Below are 12070 nucleotides of genomic sequence, written 5' to 3' on the forward strand. Positions count from 1 at the left end.
TTTGTTCGACACAAATGCTGCTTTCCATTGAAGAACTTCAATCCCTGTCCTCTGGTAATTGACCCCAGGCAATGGCAATAGGGTCTTCTGATCATTAACCTGTCCATTCACACCACGTCTTCTCCCATCATTGACAAAAACCCCTGGAAATCTCCAGTTAACCTTATTTGCTCAAAAGAGAACATTCCCAAACTTGGGAATGTCTCCACAAAATGGTAATTGCTCATCCCTGGACATGATGCAAGTGTTACAATGGGGAAGAGGTTTTGGCAAAGTATTGTCAGTTAGCAGGTGGAAAAATGTTCAGGAAGTAAAACAGAAATCCCAGTCTCCAGCTTTGTGAATCTTTAGAAACTCTTTGGGAAGTGGAATTAGAGGAGAATGAAGGATGAATTGTCTGACCGAGCAGAGATAGTCCAGACACCATCCCCTTGTTTAAGAGGCCGGGAGATTGACTCTGATATTCTCGGGACATGAACTAACCCGAGACATTGAAAGAATTCTCTGCAAATCAGGAATTCAAACCCATTCTCGGCTTGGGGACAATGAGAAAATTCGGAAAGAGGCAAAACACTGAAAGGCTCGGAGGGCGATGGCCCCGGTGTAGGAGAGCGCGTTACTCGTGACATGGATGTGCCTGCAGATGGTGGGAGCAGACTGTCCCCATGTCTCCCTAATGAATGTCCAAGGCTTTACTATGGAAAAGTAAAACTGATCGAAGACAATGGTAATTTTGGGCGGGGCGGGTTGAATTATGAATTGAATAGTAGGTTCCTCAAAGACATTGTGCGGGCGGCGCTGGGAACTGTCTCTGTGGCGCAATTGGTCAGCGCTTTCGGCCGTTACCTGAAACGTTGGTGTCTCGCGACCACTCAGGGACTGAGTGTTTCTTGTTCTCGCTCCTACCGCTTTCTTGGCTGCGAAAGTGCACGTTTTTAATGGTTTCAGGAAAATGTTTCCCAAACAGAAATCTTTTCCACTGAGGCAGCACAAAGGGGTTTCTGAATTGATTGAATTTCTAACGTAAAGGACTGCGGATGTTGAGAATCCGAGACAGAAAGCGAAACTGCTGGAAAAACTCTGCACCATGGTGGCATGAGGTACGCACAGTGCCAGGGGCTCAATGGATAACGCATCAGACTCCACCTACCTGTTTGAAGTGCAGCTCACAGCTTCTTCACACACCCCATATAATCTTTCTCATTGTCCTGAAGCCGGCATACGGTTTGAATTACTGATCTGCAGGAACGAGACTCTTTTCACTGTCTCGCGTCAGGAAATGTCCCTGAGAACATCAGAGTCAAGTCATAGCGATGTCAGAGGAGAGGAAGCTGAAATAGCCCCACACGCTGCTCACGGGCACATTTCACTTTCCCCAACTCACCGCCCCAACCACTGCAGCTCCTGGGAGTGGAAAGGGAAAAAAACACCAAAACCCAGTCTCAGCTTTGTTACTCTTCAGGAATTAAGAAAACTGTTCATCCCTTCGGGTCTTCAATCCTGGGCAGACTGCGTTGATTTTAAATGGCTGTCCAGTCAGTGCCGATTCCTTTTGGCTAAAAAAATCTTCCTTATCTCATCCCAGCATTTCTTGCCACAGAAAACTGTGAGGCAGAGTTCATGTATATAGTTCCCTGTATAGTATTTTGTAAATAACATTCGTTTGCTGGTTGTTTGCATCGGGTATTTCAGGTTCATTAGCCGCTGTTTAAGTGTGTTGGTAGGTTTGTGGGCTACCATGATGCGGAGAGGGTTGAGTTGTCTAGACATCATTTCCCAGATGTCATTAATGTAAAGTAATGTGCTAGGGTTTCTGTAGACGTTGAGTCGACTTGTGTCAATTTGTTGATATGAAATCGGCACACTGGGTTTATTTGGTAGGCAAAAGGGAGGACGGCAGAGGTTGGAAACCAGAGATTAGATCAGAGTGGTGAGGGAAATACACAGCAGGTCAGACAGCTTCCGAGGAGCCGGAAAATCGACGTTTCGGGCAAAAGCCCTTCATCAGGAATAGAGGCAGGACGGTTCCAGGGGTGGCGAGATAAATTGGGGGGTGCTGGGCCGAAGGTAGCAAAGAGAACAATCGGTGAATGGGGGTGGGGACGGAGGTGACAGGTCAGAGAGGAGGGTGGAGCGGATAGGTGGGAAGGGAGATGGGCAGGTAAGACAGGTCCTGAGGACAGCGCTCAGCTGGAAGGTTGGAACTGAGGTAAGGTGGGGGGGAGGGGAAATGAGGAAACTGGTGCAGTCCACATTGATGTGCTGGGGTTGAATGTATCCGAGGCAGAAGTTGGGGCGTTCTTCCTCCAGGCATCGGGTGGGGAGGGAACGGCGATGGAGGATGCCCAGGTCCTGCATGTCCCTGGCAGAGTGGGAGGGGAGGTTGAAATGTTGGGCCACAGGGCGATGGGGTTGATTGTTGCGGGTGTCCTGGAGATGTTCCCTCAAGAGCAGTGACTTGACTCTGCGAGGAGGCTCCAGTCTCCCCAATGTAGAGGAGACCGCATCGAGAGCAATGGATACAAGAAATGACATTGGTGTTAGCCTTCGAACTTCCGTGACCTGGGTTCGATTTCCGGGCAGGGAAGAAATTTTCAGCAGAGCTGTCACGCTCCATCTATATCTCCCTGGTGGTCTAGTGGTTAGGATACAGCGCTTTCACCGCTGCGGCCCGGGTTCAATTCCCGGTCAGGGAAGCAATTTTCAGTGTGCTTTTGGGCTACCCATTCTCCTTAAATGCGCTGAACAGTTACTTCTTGGTCTTCGTCGTTACTGGTTGCTGCAGTGTGGAGTGGCGAGTTGAAATAGTGTCCTCGTTCAAATTTGTTTGTATGTGTGGGGATAATTACTTCTGTAGCTGAGTACTTGGTTCGCATGTGTTGCTTTCCTGCAGAGGCTGTTTTGAATTTACCATTGACTGTTCACTCTACTGTGACATCCAGAAATGGCACTTTGTTGTTGTTTTCCTCTTTTGTGAATTTTATGCCAGTAAGGAGATTGTTGATGGTGTTGTAGGTTTCCTCTAATTTGTTTCATTTTTTGATGACAGAAGTGTTTCATGGGTATTTCGTTGATTTGTTTGTTGGGCTTGTTACTGAATATAAAGTGGGTGGTAACCACGAGGTTGACAGTGTTATCTTTGCTGATGAAGTTGGTTCTTCAAGTAGTGTCTTCAGTTTTCTTTGGCCACGTTGATGTTAATGGATGTGAACAGGGCTGTTATGTCAAAGGACAACATTTTTCCACCTCTTCAATCTTAGTGTCTTTGGTGTTCAGAAATTCTTAGATGGAGTAAATGGAGTGGCATGAATCTTCGACTTGGTGTTTTAGTCCTCAGAAAAGGCCGTTGACTCGTCTGTATATTGGTGTTACAGGTAGTGAGACTATGGCCTGAGGGGGACTCCTGGTTTGAAAAGGAGGAGAACAACAATAAACTGCCATTCTTAGATGTCACAGTTGAGCGAACAGTCAATGGGGAACTTCAAACTAGCATCTACAGAAAAACAACACACACAAACCAAATACCTAACCACAAAAGCAATCATCCCAACACCCACAAAAAAGCTGCATCAGGACATTATTTTAACGAGCCACTACACACTGCAGCACAGAGAAACTACGAAGAGCACAAGAGGAATACGTATATAGTGTATTTAAGGAGAACGCGTCCCCAATAAACTCATTCCGCTGATTTCTCAGTGATGCTTCCAAGCTCACTCTCAAAAATCTGGTTTGTCCCTCCATTCTTACCTGTTTGTTTTTTGTGCGTTTTGAAAGCTTTCGCAATCCTCTGACTGAGTATTGGAGTTGGGAAGTTATGTTGTGGCTGTACAGGACATTGGTTAGACCACTTTTGGAATATTGCGTGCAATTCTGGTCTCCCTCCTATCAGAAGGATATTGTGAAAGTTGAAAGGGGTGTGAAGCACCAATGGGCCCACAGAGGGGAAGAGGCTCTTCTGTCCCCCTGAGTGTGGGAAGGCCTTCAGTGTTTCCCCTGCCCTGCTGACGCACCAGTTGATCCACACCAGGGAAGGCTGTTCTCCGGCCCCAAGAGCGAGATGGCCTTCAGCAGTTCTTGCCACCTGCTGAGACACCGGCGGGTCCACACTGAGAGGCCGTTCTTCTGCCCCAACTGCAGGAAGGGCATTGCTCGTTCCTCCGACGTACTGGACCATTGGTGTGTCCGCATGGGTGCGAGGTCGTTCAGTTGCCCTATGTGCAGGAAGGCCTTCAGCAATTCCTCTGTCCTGCTGAGGCACCAGTCCATCTACACCGGGGAGAAGCCGTTCTCCTGCCCCGAATGTGGGAAGGTCTTTAGCTGCTCCTCCACACTGCTGAATCACCAGCTGGACCGCACGGGGGTGTTGGGGGGGGTGGTCAGTGGCGGAGGGGGGGGAGGCCATTCTGCTGCCCTAATTGCGGGAAGGCCTTCAGCAATTCCTCTGCCCTACTGAAACACCAATGTGCCCATACCGGGGAGATGCCCTCCAGCTGGCCCGAGTGTGGGAAGAGGTTCATGTTTTCCTACAACTTGCGGAAGCACCAGCGGGGGCACCAGCGCTCCCAGTAATCAGATCCTACCAGTGATGATGCCTTCAGTCACCTCCCAGGACTGAACCTCCTGCCAGTTCAACATTGGGTGCAGTGGGAGAGTAGGTGGACTGTTTTTGTTTTCTGCTGGAATGCAAATGCCTCCCCTACACCCTTCAAAAGCAACCCCATGGTGGCTCAGGGCACCAGGAACCCAGGAATAAATTCGCCCTTGGGGCTCTGTGTGCAATTTATGGAGGGTAGGAAAATGGATCTGAGTGGGTTAGTCTTCGGAAGATCAGTGCAGATCTGTTCGGCTGAATGACCTGTTTCCACATTGTGGGAGCTCTATGATCCTATGAGCTTTGCCTTCAGTGGACATTGCTGCTCATTGAGCCCGGGACTGCACATTGCCAATTAAATGATCCAGAGAAACCTAAGACCGCAAGACCATCGGAGCAGAAATTAGTCCATTTGACCTACTCTGCCATTCGTTAATAACAAAAGTATTGGATGAGATTAGCTACAGTGCGGAAACAGGCCATTCGTCCCAAAAAGTCCACACCGACCACCCGAAAGTAACCCATTCCAGACCCATTTCCCTCTGACTAATATACCTAACTCTATGGGCAATTAAGCATAGCCAATACACATGACCTGCACATCTTTGGTTTATGGAAGAAAACAGGACCACCCAGAGAAAACTCACTCAGACATTAGGAGAAAGTGCAAATTCCTCACAGACAGCCACCCAAGGCTGGAATCAAACCTGGGTCCCTGGCGCTGTGAGGCTGCAGTGGTAATCACTGAGCCACTACATATTGCAACCCGAAGTTGGCAAGCAGGAGGTTGGGAGAATACAGCAAGCCAGGCAGCACCAGGATGTGGAATAGTCAGCGTTTTGGGTATTAACCCTTCTTCAGGACTGAAACGTTGACTTCTCTGTGAGAAACGATTTACAGGAATGTTGCTGGGGGTTGGAGGGTTTGAGCTACAGGGAGAGGCTGAATAGCGTGGGGCTGTTTTCACTGGAGCATCGGAGGCAGAGAAGGGACCTAATAGCGGTTATAAAATCATGAGGGGCATGGACAGTGTAATAGACAATGTCCTTTCCTTGGGGTGGGGGAGTCCAGAACTAGAGGGCATAAGTTTTGGGTAAGAGGTGAAATATATTAAAGGGACAACTTCTTCAATCAGAGGGTGGTACATATATGAAATGAGTTGCCAGAGTATATCGGTCAGGTGCTGTCAAATGGGAGTAGATTCATCTGTCAAATGGGAGTAGATTAATATAGGATATCAGGTCAGCATGGACAAGTTGGACCGATGGGTCTGTTTCCATGCTGTATGTGTCTCTGACTACTGGTCCTGATGTAAGTTTAAAACAGAAAACAAGTAACTTTGAATAGTTCAATCTTGTTGAGCTCACCTCATGAAAATTTTCAGATGAATCCCTCTGAGAGATACTGTTTAAAAATGCTGAGTTGGACAAAATATCCCATCAAGTTCAACACAAACCCAGAGTTGAAGAAGTCAGAAGTCAGAACACCAAGGGGACCAAAACTGATCACAATATTCCAGGTGCAACCTCATCAGCGTCCTGTATAACTACAGCATAACTTGCCAACATCTATACTCAATTCCCTAACTGATGAAGGCCAGTGTGCTGAAACCTTTCTTCACTGCCTTGTGTACCGATGTAATCAGAGGTATAGGACCTATTTTAAACTGATCCACGATCCAGCTGCTGGGAGCACAGAAGTAGAGTAGTGCTGCATGAGTGTACTGGGTAGATAACCCAGAGGTCGATGGGTTCATTCCATGTCATGCTATTGCTCAATGTCTCGTAAACTACTTTCATATACAAAGGTTTTCTGTTCTGTATCTTGCCTTTGCATTAGCTTCCCAAAGCTCCTTCAGTGGAGGCGTGGCCGCTGGAGCCCAGGAGTTCAATAACCCCCCGGAGCTGGAGGAAGGTCCCAGCCCCAATAAGCCGGGGGGTGGGGGTAAGGCTGGAAGCTGGATTTGCTCAAGGCTTGTATTTTTAACTCACTTAAATGGTACCTACTGTATGGGGCTACAGTTTACATTAAAACTGGAGGATCATATCAGAGTGTTCATATTTAGCAGTGGTGGTTGGTAAAAAGCACTCTCTGGAGGAGCACTTTCTATGATGCTGCATTTCTTGCCCTCTGCCCTTACCCCACTTCTTATCTCCCATCTTGATTTTTTTTTTGTCAAATTTAATTTCATATTAATCAGACTTGGTGTTTATTCACTGTGTGCCAGTAATTTGTTCGTCGAATATTGTAAGTCAAAATTTTTGTTGTAATTTAATTTCTGATGTCAGAGTTTGACATTGAATGTGCAGGTGTGAATACCAGTAAGTAGTGAAAATAAATCAAAAACGTGTGGTTTTTAACAAAAAGAGCAGTTCACTGATATTCATGGCATCGTTTCATTTGGGTGTGATGATTCAAATCTGACCAACAAACCGTTTCATGCAGTCATCCAATTGAATAAAAAAAATCTTTAATTTAATTAAAGAAAATAACTCTGGCAGGCTAAGATTTATGCAATCTATTTATAAGATTATGTTCATTGCTCGCAATATGGTCTCATCCACATTGGGGAAACGGGACGCCAACTAGCGGAACATTTCAGGGAACAACTCTGGGACTCTAAATCTAAACGACACACCGCCCTGTGGCGGAACACTTTAACTCCCCCTCCCATTCCACCAAGGACATGCAAGTTCTGGGCCTCCTCCACTGCCACATTTTTGCTCCCCGACACGTGTAGGAAAACACCTCAACTTCTGCTTTAGGACACTCCAACCACATGGTATCCATGCAGATTTCATCAGTTTCCCTATTTTACTTCTCACATTGCGGGGAGCTGAGCATTTACCCAAACAATGGGCATACCACCTCCCTGACACAGTGTTCACAAATCAAACTGACAGGAAAGATTCACGTGTGATCGAAAGTTTCCGCAAAGAAGATTTGAGACGACCGATATACGGAAAAAACTTACTCCTTTCTGGATTTGAAATGGAAGAAGTTGATTATAGTGAGCCTGACGCGATTTGAATATGCAACCTTCTAATCTGGAGTCAGACGCGCTACCGTTGCACCACAAGCCCACGGACGGCTGTTAACCTCCATTCATGCTTAAGGGAAGTGATCGCACTACAATGATTTTACGTTCATGTCTGTTCTGTTTCTCCACCTTCTCTTCCAAGGGTTGGGCTTGTCTTTCGATTTGCAGAAGTTGAGATGCACTGGATGCTGTGATCCAGGGCAAACACAGGCTGGAGGACCTTCGGCTCAGAAAGATGCAGCTGGACGCCGGGCTGCAGACACGTTGGGGGAAAAGGGGAAAGTTAACTGGACACTTTATTCTGGGAGATGGTTATTCCTCGACAGACAAAGCCTTCTGACTGGGTCAGTGGACAGGGTCAGGAGGGTGTCAGCACAGGTCAGACAGATAAAGGCGATCTGAGAGAGGTCTGCACGAGCGAGGCCGGGCTGCGTGGTGGGAGTAAAAACAATGTTGGGGAGGGGGCAGCGGTGGTCAGGGAGAGAATAGTGGCAGGGATTGTCACCATTCTCTGCAGTTGGCAGTAGAAGACAAGATTGCATCAGTGTCTGACTGGCGCCAGGATTTGGGAACCGGTGTGCTCAGGGCTGGAGAAATGGAAAAGGGAAGTTGCAGCAGGCGTGGTCTAACAATGTCAGGAGGAGAGAGCCTCTGCTGAAGGCTCATGACAAATCAGAAGCTACAAAGACAAAGCAGAACTTCAAAGCTCTGGGTGGCATGGTGGCTCAGTGGTTAGCACCACTGCCTCACAGTACTACGGATTGGGTTCAATTCCACGGTCATGCAGCTCTCTGTGTGGACTTTTGCATGTTCTCACCTTTGTGTCTGCGTGGGTGAACTCTGGGTGCTCCAGCTTCCTCCGACAGTCGAACCATCTGAAGCTTAAGGTGGATGGGCCATGCTGAAGTGTCCAGGGATCTGCAACCTAGGGTGGGTTAACTGCGGGGAAAGTGGGTGGGATGCTGTTTGGAAGGTCAGTCTGAATGTTATGGGCCGAATGGCCCGGAGGGATGATATGAATCTACCGTCTTAGCCATGTGTCTATTGAGAAATGATTGCCCCCAAGTCTGCTGTTAATGGAGTGGGTTCCAGTTCATGGAACACTGACACCATTCCTGGGTAAGATGGGATTCGTGCAGTCACTTCCCCAACCCACTGTCCCCATGCATTCTCTCTCTCCTCACAGTCTGCACTCACCAAATCTCTCTGCCCAGCCATTCTCTCTCTCTCCCCCTCATTTTCTGCCCCCCATTCTCTGTCCCCAAGTCTTTCTCCTCCCCTCCACTCTCTGTCCCCTGTCCATTTTCTCTCTCTCTCTCCCCCTACACTTTGTTCCCCGATCCATTCTCTCTGTCTCTCTTCTCCCTCAGCCTCTGCGCCCCTTTCCATACCCCGCCATCCTTTCTCGGACCTCGAGCCCTCTTTGATTGCTGTATCAAGCCCTTCTCGGGAAAGAGAGAGAATGGATGTTGATGAATCAACCTGGAAGACAGGGGTGCACAAGAAATGGCTGATTTTAAAATTAAGAACAGCTGAAATGATATATTCAGAAACACTGTTAATGTCTAAAAGCATAAAGCTGCAGACATGTTGCTGAAACCTGCATTGAATTAGGCGGGTAAAGTCATACAGCACAGAAACAGACTCTGCAGTCCAGCTCACCCATGCTGACTGGATACCCTAAATTAATCTCGTGACCCATTTGCCAGTATTTGACCCATATCTCTCTCAACCCTTCCAATACAAGTACCCAACCAGATGCCTTTTCAATGTTATAATGGTTCCAGCTTCCATCACTTCCTCTGGCAGCCCATTCCACACACGCACCACACTCTGTATGAAAAAAGTACAAATCTATGCCTTTCTCATTCCCTAGTTTTTTCTGTACTGATACCTTCGGGGATCTCTGGACTTGGACAGCAAGGTTCCTTTGATCCTCGGCACTCTGTAGGGATTTACCATTTATTGATTACTTTCCTCCATTATTACATTTCCCAGAATGCCTGGTGATTAAATTCCATCTCTCTGCCCCATTTACCAGCTGATTGGTATCAAACTGTGGCCGGAGACCATCCACCTCACTATCAATACCACCACCTTTCCAGAGTTTACTCCTAAACAGAGGGGGGAAGCACTGTCTCCAGCTAAGCAGAGGGAATTGTGTGTGCGTGTTGTGGGGGCTTAGAAACTTTGCAAGCTGCCTTTCCTTCATTTCCCTTCAAACCAAATCCATGTGGTTTGAGTTTTTATAACAGAAAACAGCACAGGGTTTAATTTTAACTTCCCACTGGCTGAAACTTTGTCCTGCCCTCTAACATCTGAGAGTAACACACTTTACTTCCCCTCCCCTCCCTCCATGTGTAACATAGAGTTATGGGATTGGCACCTGCTGTTATTTTGTGATCTATTCTAAATGAAATTTTATCTCTGCGCAAGCGCAAGTGAACAGTCTGTTTTTGTGCTTTCTGTGAGATCAGGCTAGCAGCTTTTAAATCCTTATGTTAAGCAGCAGAAGCAAACAGTAGATCAGCAATTATATTTTGAGAGTGGTAATTCTAGCCCTGGTCATCCCGTTGGGTCAACAGAGAGAGAGAGGGAGAGGATGTGACATCTAAAGTGCATACAGAAGTGTTGTTACACTTGTTCAGTCAGTTGAATTGGTTCTTCCCTCTGATGTGACTGGATATTACTTTTCATGGATCATAATTAAACTACAACGGAACACATTAAATTCAAGGAATACAATTGAAAGGGCAATTTGAGAGAATAAATGGAAAACTGCTTAAAGATTGGCTCCTGGTCTTTTATTTCACCAATTAGAAGTTGTTGGTTTGACAGCTCTCCTATTCATCGAATCCCTACAGTGTGGGAGCAGGCCATTTGGCCCATAGAGTCAACACTGACCCTCCAAACAGCATCCCATCCAGACTCACAAAAATGTGCACCGCATGTGTGCAGAGAAAGGGATGCTGTGAGTGAGTGGGATGCTTTCACCAACACAATCTCTCTCCAAGACCCAAACCTCCCCACAGCACCACCTGTCCATTCCTCCACCACCACAGTGCCTCTGGACTTAACCCCTGATAACCACAGTGCCACTGTCCATTCTCCTTGCTACCCACAGCATCCCCTTATATTCTACTCGCCACCCACAGTGCCCCCTGTCCATTCTCCCCGCCACCTACATCACCCAGTCCATTCTCCCTGCCACCCACAGCATCCCCTGACCATTCTCCTTACCACACACAGCGCCCCTGTGCATTCTCCCCACCACACACTGCATCCCCTGTCCATTCTCCCCGACCAACCATGGCACGACCTGCCCATTCTCCCCTGTAGCACCCACAGCACCTCCATCCATTCTCCCCCGCCATTCATGGCACCGCTCTCTCCATTCCCCCGTGCCACCCACGGCACCCTTGTCCAATCCCTCGCCACCCCCGGCACACCGTCCATTCTCTCTCTCTTTCTTACTCTCACCCCCACCCTCTGTATCCCTGTCCAGTCCCTCTTCCCATCTTTTGAGTCCCCATGCATTTTCTCTCTCCCCACACCCTCTGCTCTCCATCCCTCTGTTCCCCCATCTATTCTCTTTCTCAGCCCACGTTGCCGCGTTTCCCAGCCTACCTTGGCAATGGCTGGGCCGGGCGGCCGTCAGCTCTGGCTATTGCAGCCCCCGACTCCTCGCAAAAGTCCGCTCACCGACACTCCGCCACGTGCACGCGTCAGTGACGCTGCCGAACCGATTGCTGGTCCCGTTTCCGCCTCTGCTTTTCCTCGGGCAAAGCTGCTGCACACCTCGTGACACTCAGCGGGCGACATGGTGGAGGAGATCCTGCCTCCGTCGCTGCGGTGCGTGCTGACATGCATCGCCTCTTGGGCGCCCTTTTATTTCCCAAAAGATGTATGTTTCCACGGGCCGCACCAGGATGGTGCTCCCCACAGCTTCACGCCACCCTGCTATGCGCGCACGCCGGCGTGCAGGTGGCTGCTGCTCAGGTGGGGAGTGTGTGTGCGGGCCGGGTCGCTTTCCTCTGGCGAGGGAGAGACCGAAAACAAACTCAGACAACTCTTGACGGTGGATCACTCGGCTCGTGCGTCGATGAAGAACGCAGCTAGCTTCGAGAATTAATGTGAATTGCAGGACACATTGATCATCGACACTCTAAACGCACTTTGTGGCCCCAGGTTCTTCCTGGGGCCACGCCTGTCTGAAGGTAATTTGGCAATCAATCGCACTCGCCTTGGCTGGCGAGAGCGCGGCTGGGGTGTCACAGAGGACCCGTCCACTTTGTCCCCCTAAGTTCAGACTCCGGAGCCTTCCGGCATCCGAGCGCTAGGCCTTTCCCCCACACCCTGCACATTCCGTTCGTCAGGCTCGACGCCATCCCCCCGCCGGGGAGCGCGGCCTGGCGTCCGTCTGTGTCGTGGCAGTG

The 12070-nt window shown here is 48.7% G+C and overlaps 2 non-coding genes across 2 annotated transcripts; both read left to right on the plus strand.

Annotated features, from left to right (window-relative positions):
- Positions 1-2624: 2624 nt before the first annotated feature.
- On the plus strand, positions 2625-2696 carry trnae-uuc (transfer RNA glutamic acid (anticodon UUC)). The gene has a single exon. It is a non-coding gene; the product is annotated as a tRNA-Glu (tRNA).
- Positions 2697-11701: 9005 nt separating this feature from the next.
- LOC140457242 (5.8S ribosomal RNA) lies at positions 11702-11855 on the plus strand. Its single transcript, XR_011953346.1, has one exon. It is a non-coding gene; the product is annotated as a 5.8S ribosomal RNA (ribosomal RNA).
- The last annotated feature ends 215 nt before the right edge of the window (positions 11856-12070 follow it).

The sequence above is a fragment of the Chiloscyllium punctatum genome, chromosome 31, assembly GCF_047496795.1.
Source record: "Chiloscyllium punctatum isolate Juve2018m chromosome 31, sChiPun1.3, whole genome shotgun sequence".
Lineage (NCBI taxonomy): Eukaryota > Metazoa > Chordata > Chondrichthyes > Orectolobiformes > Hemiscylliidae > Chiloscyllium > Chiloscyllium punctatum.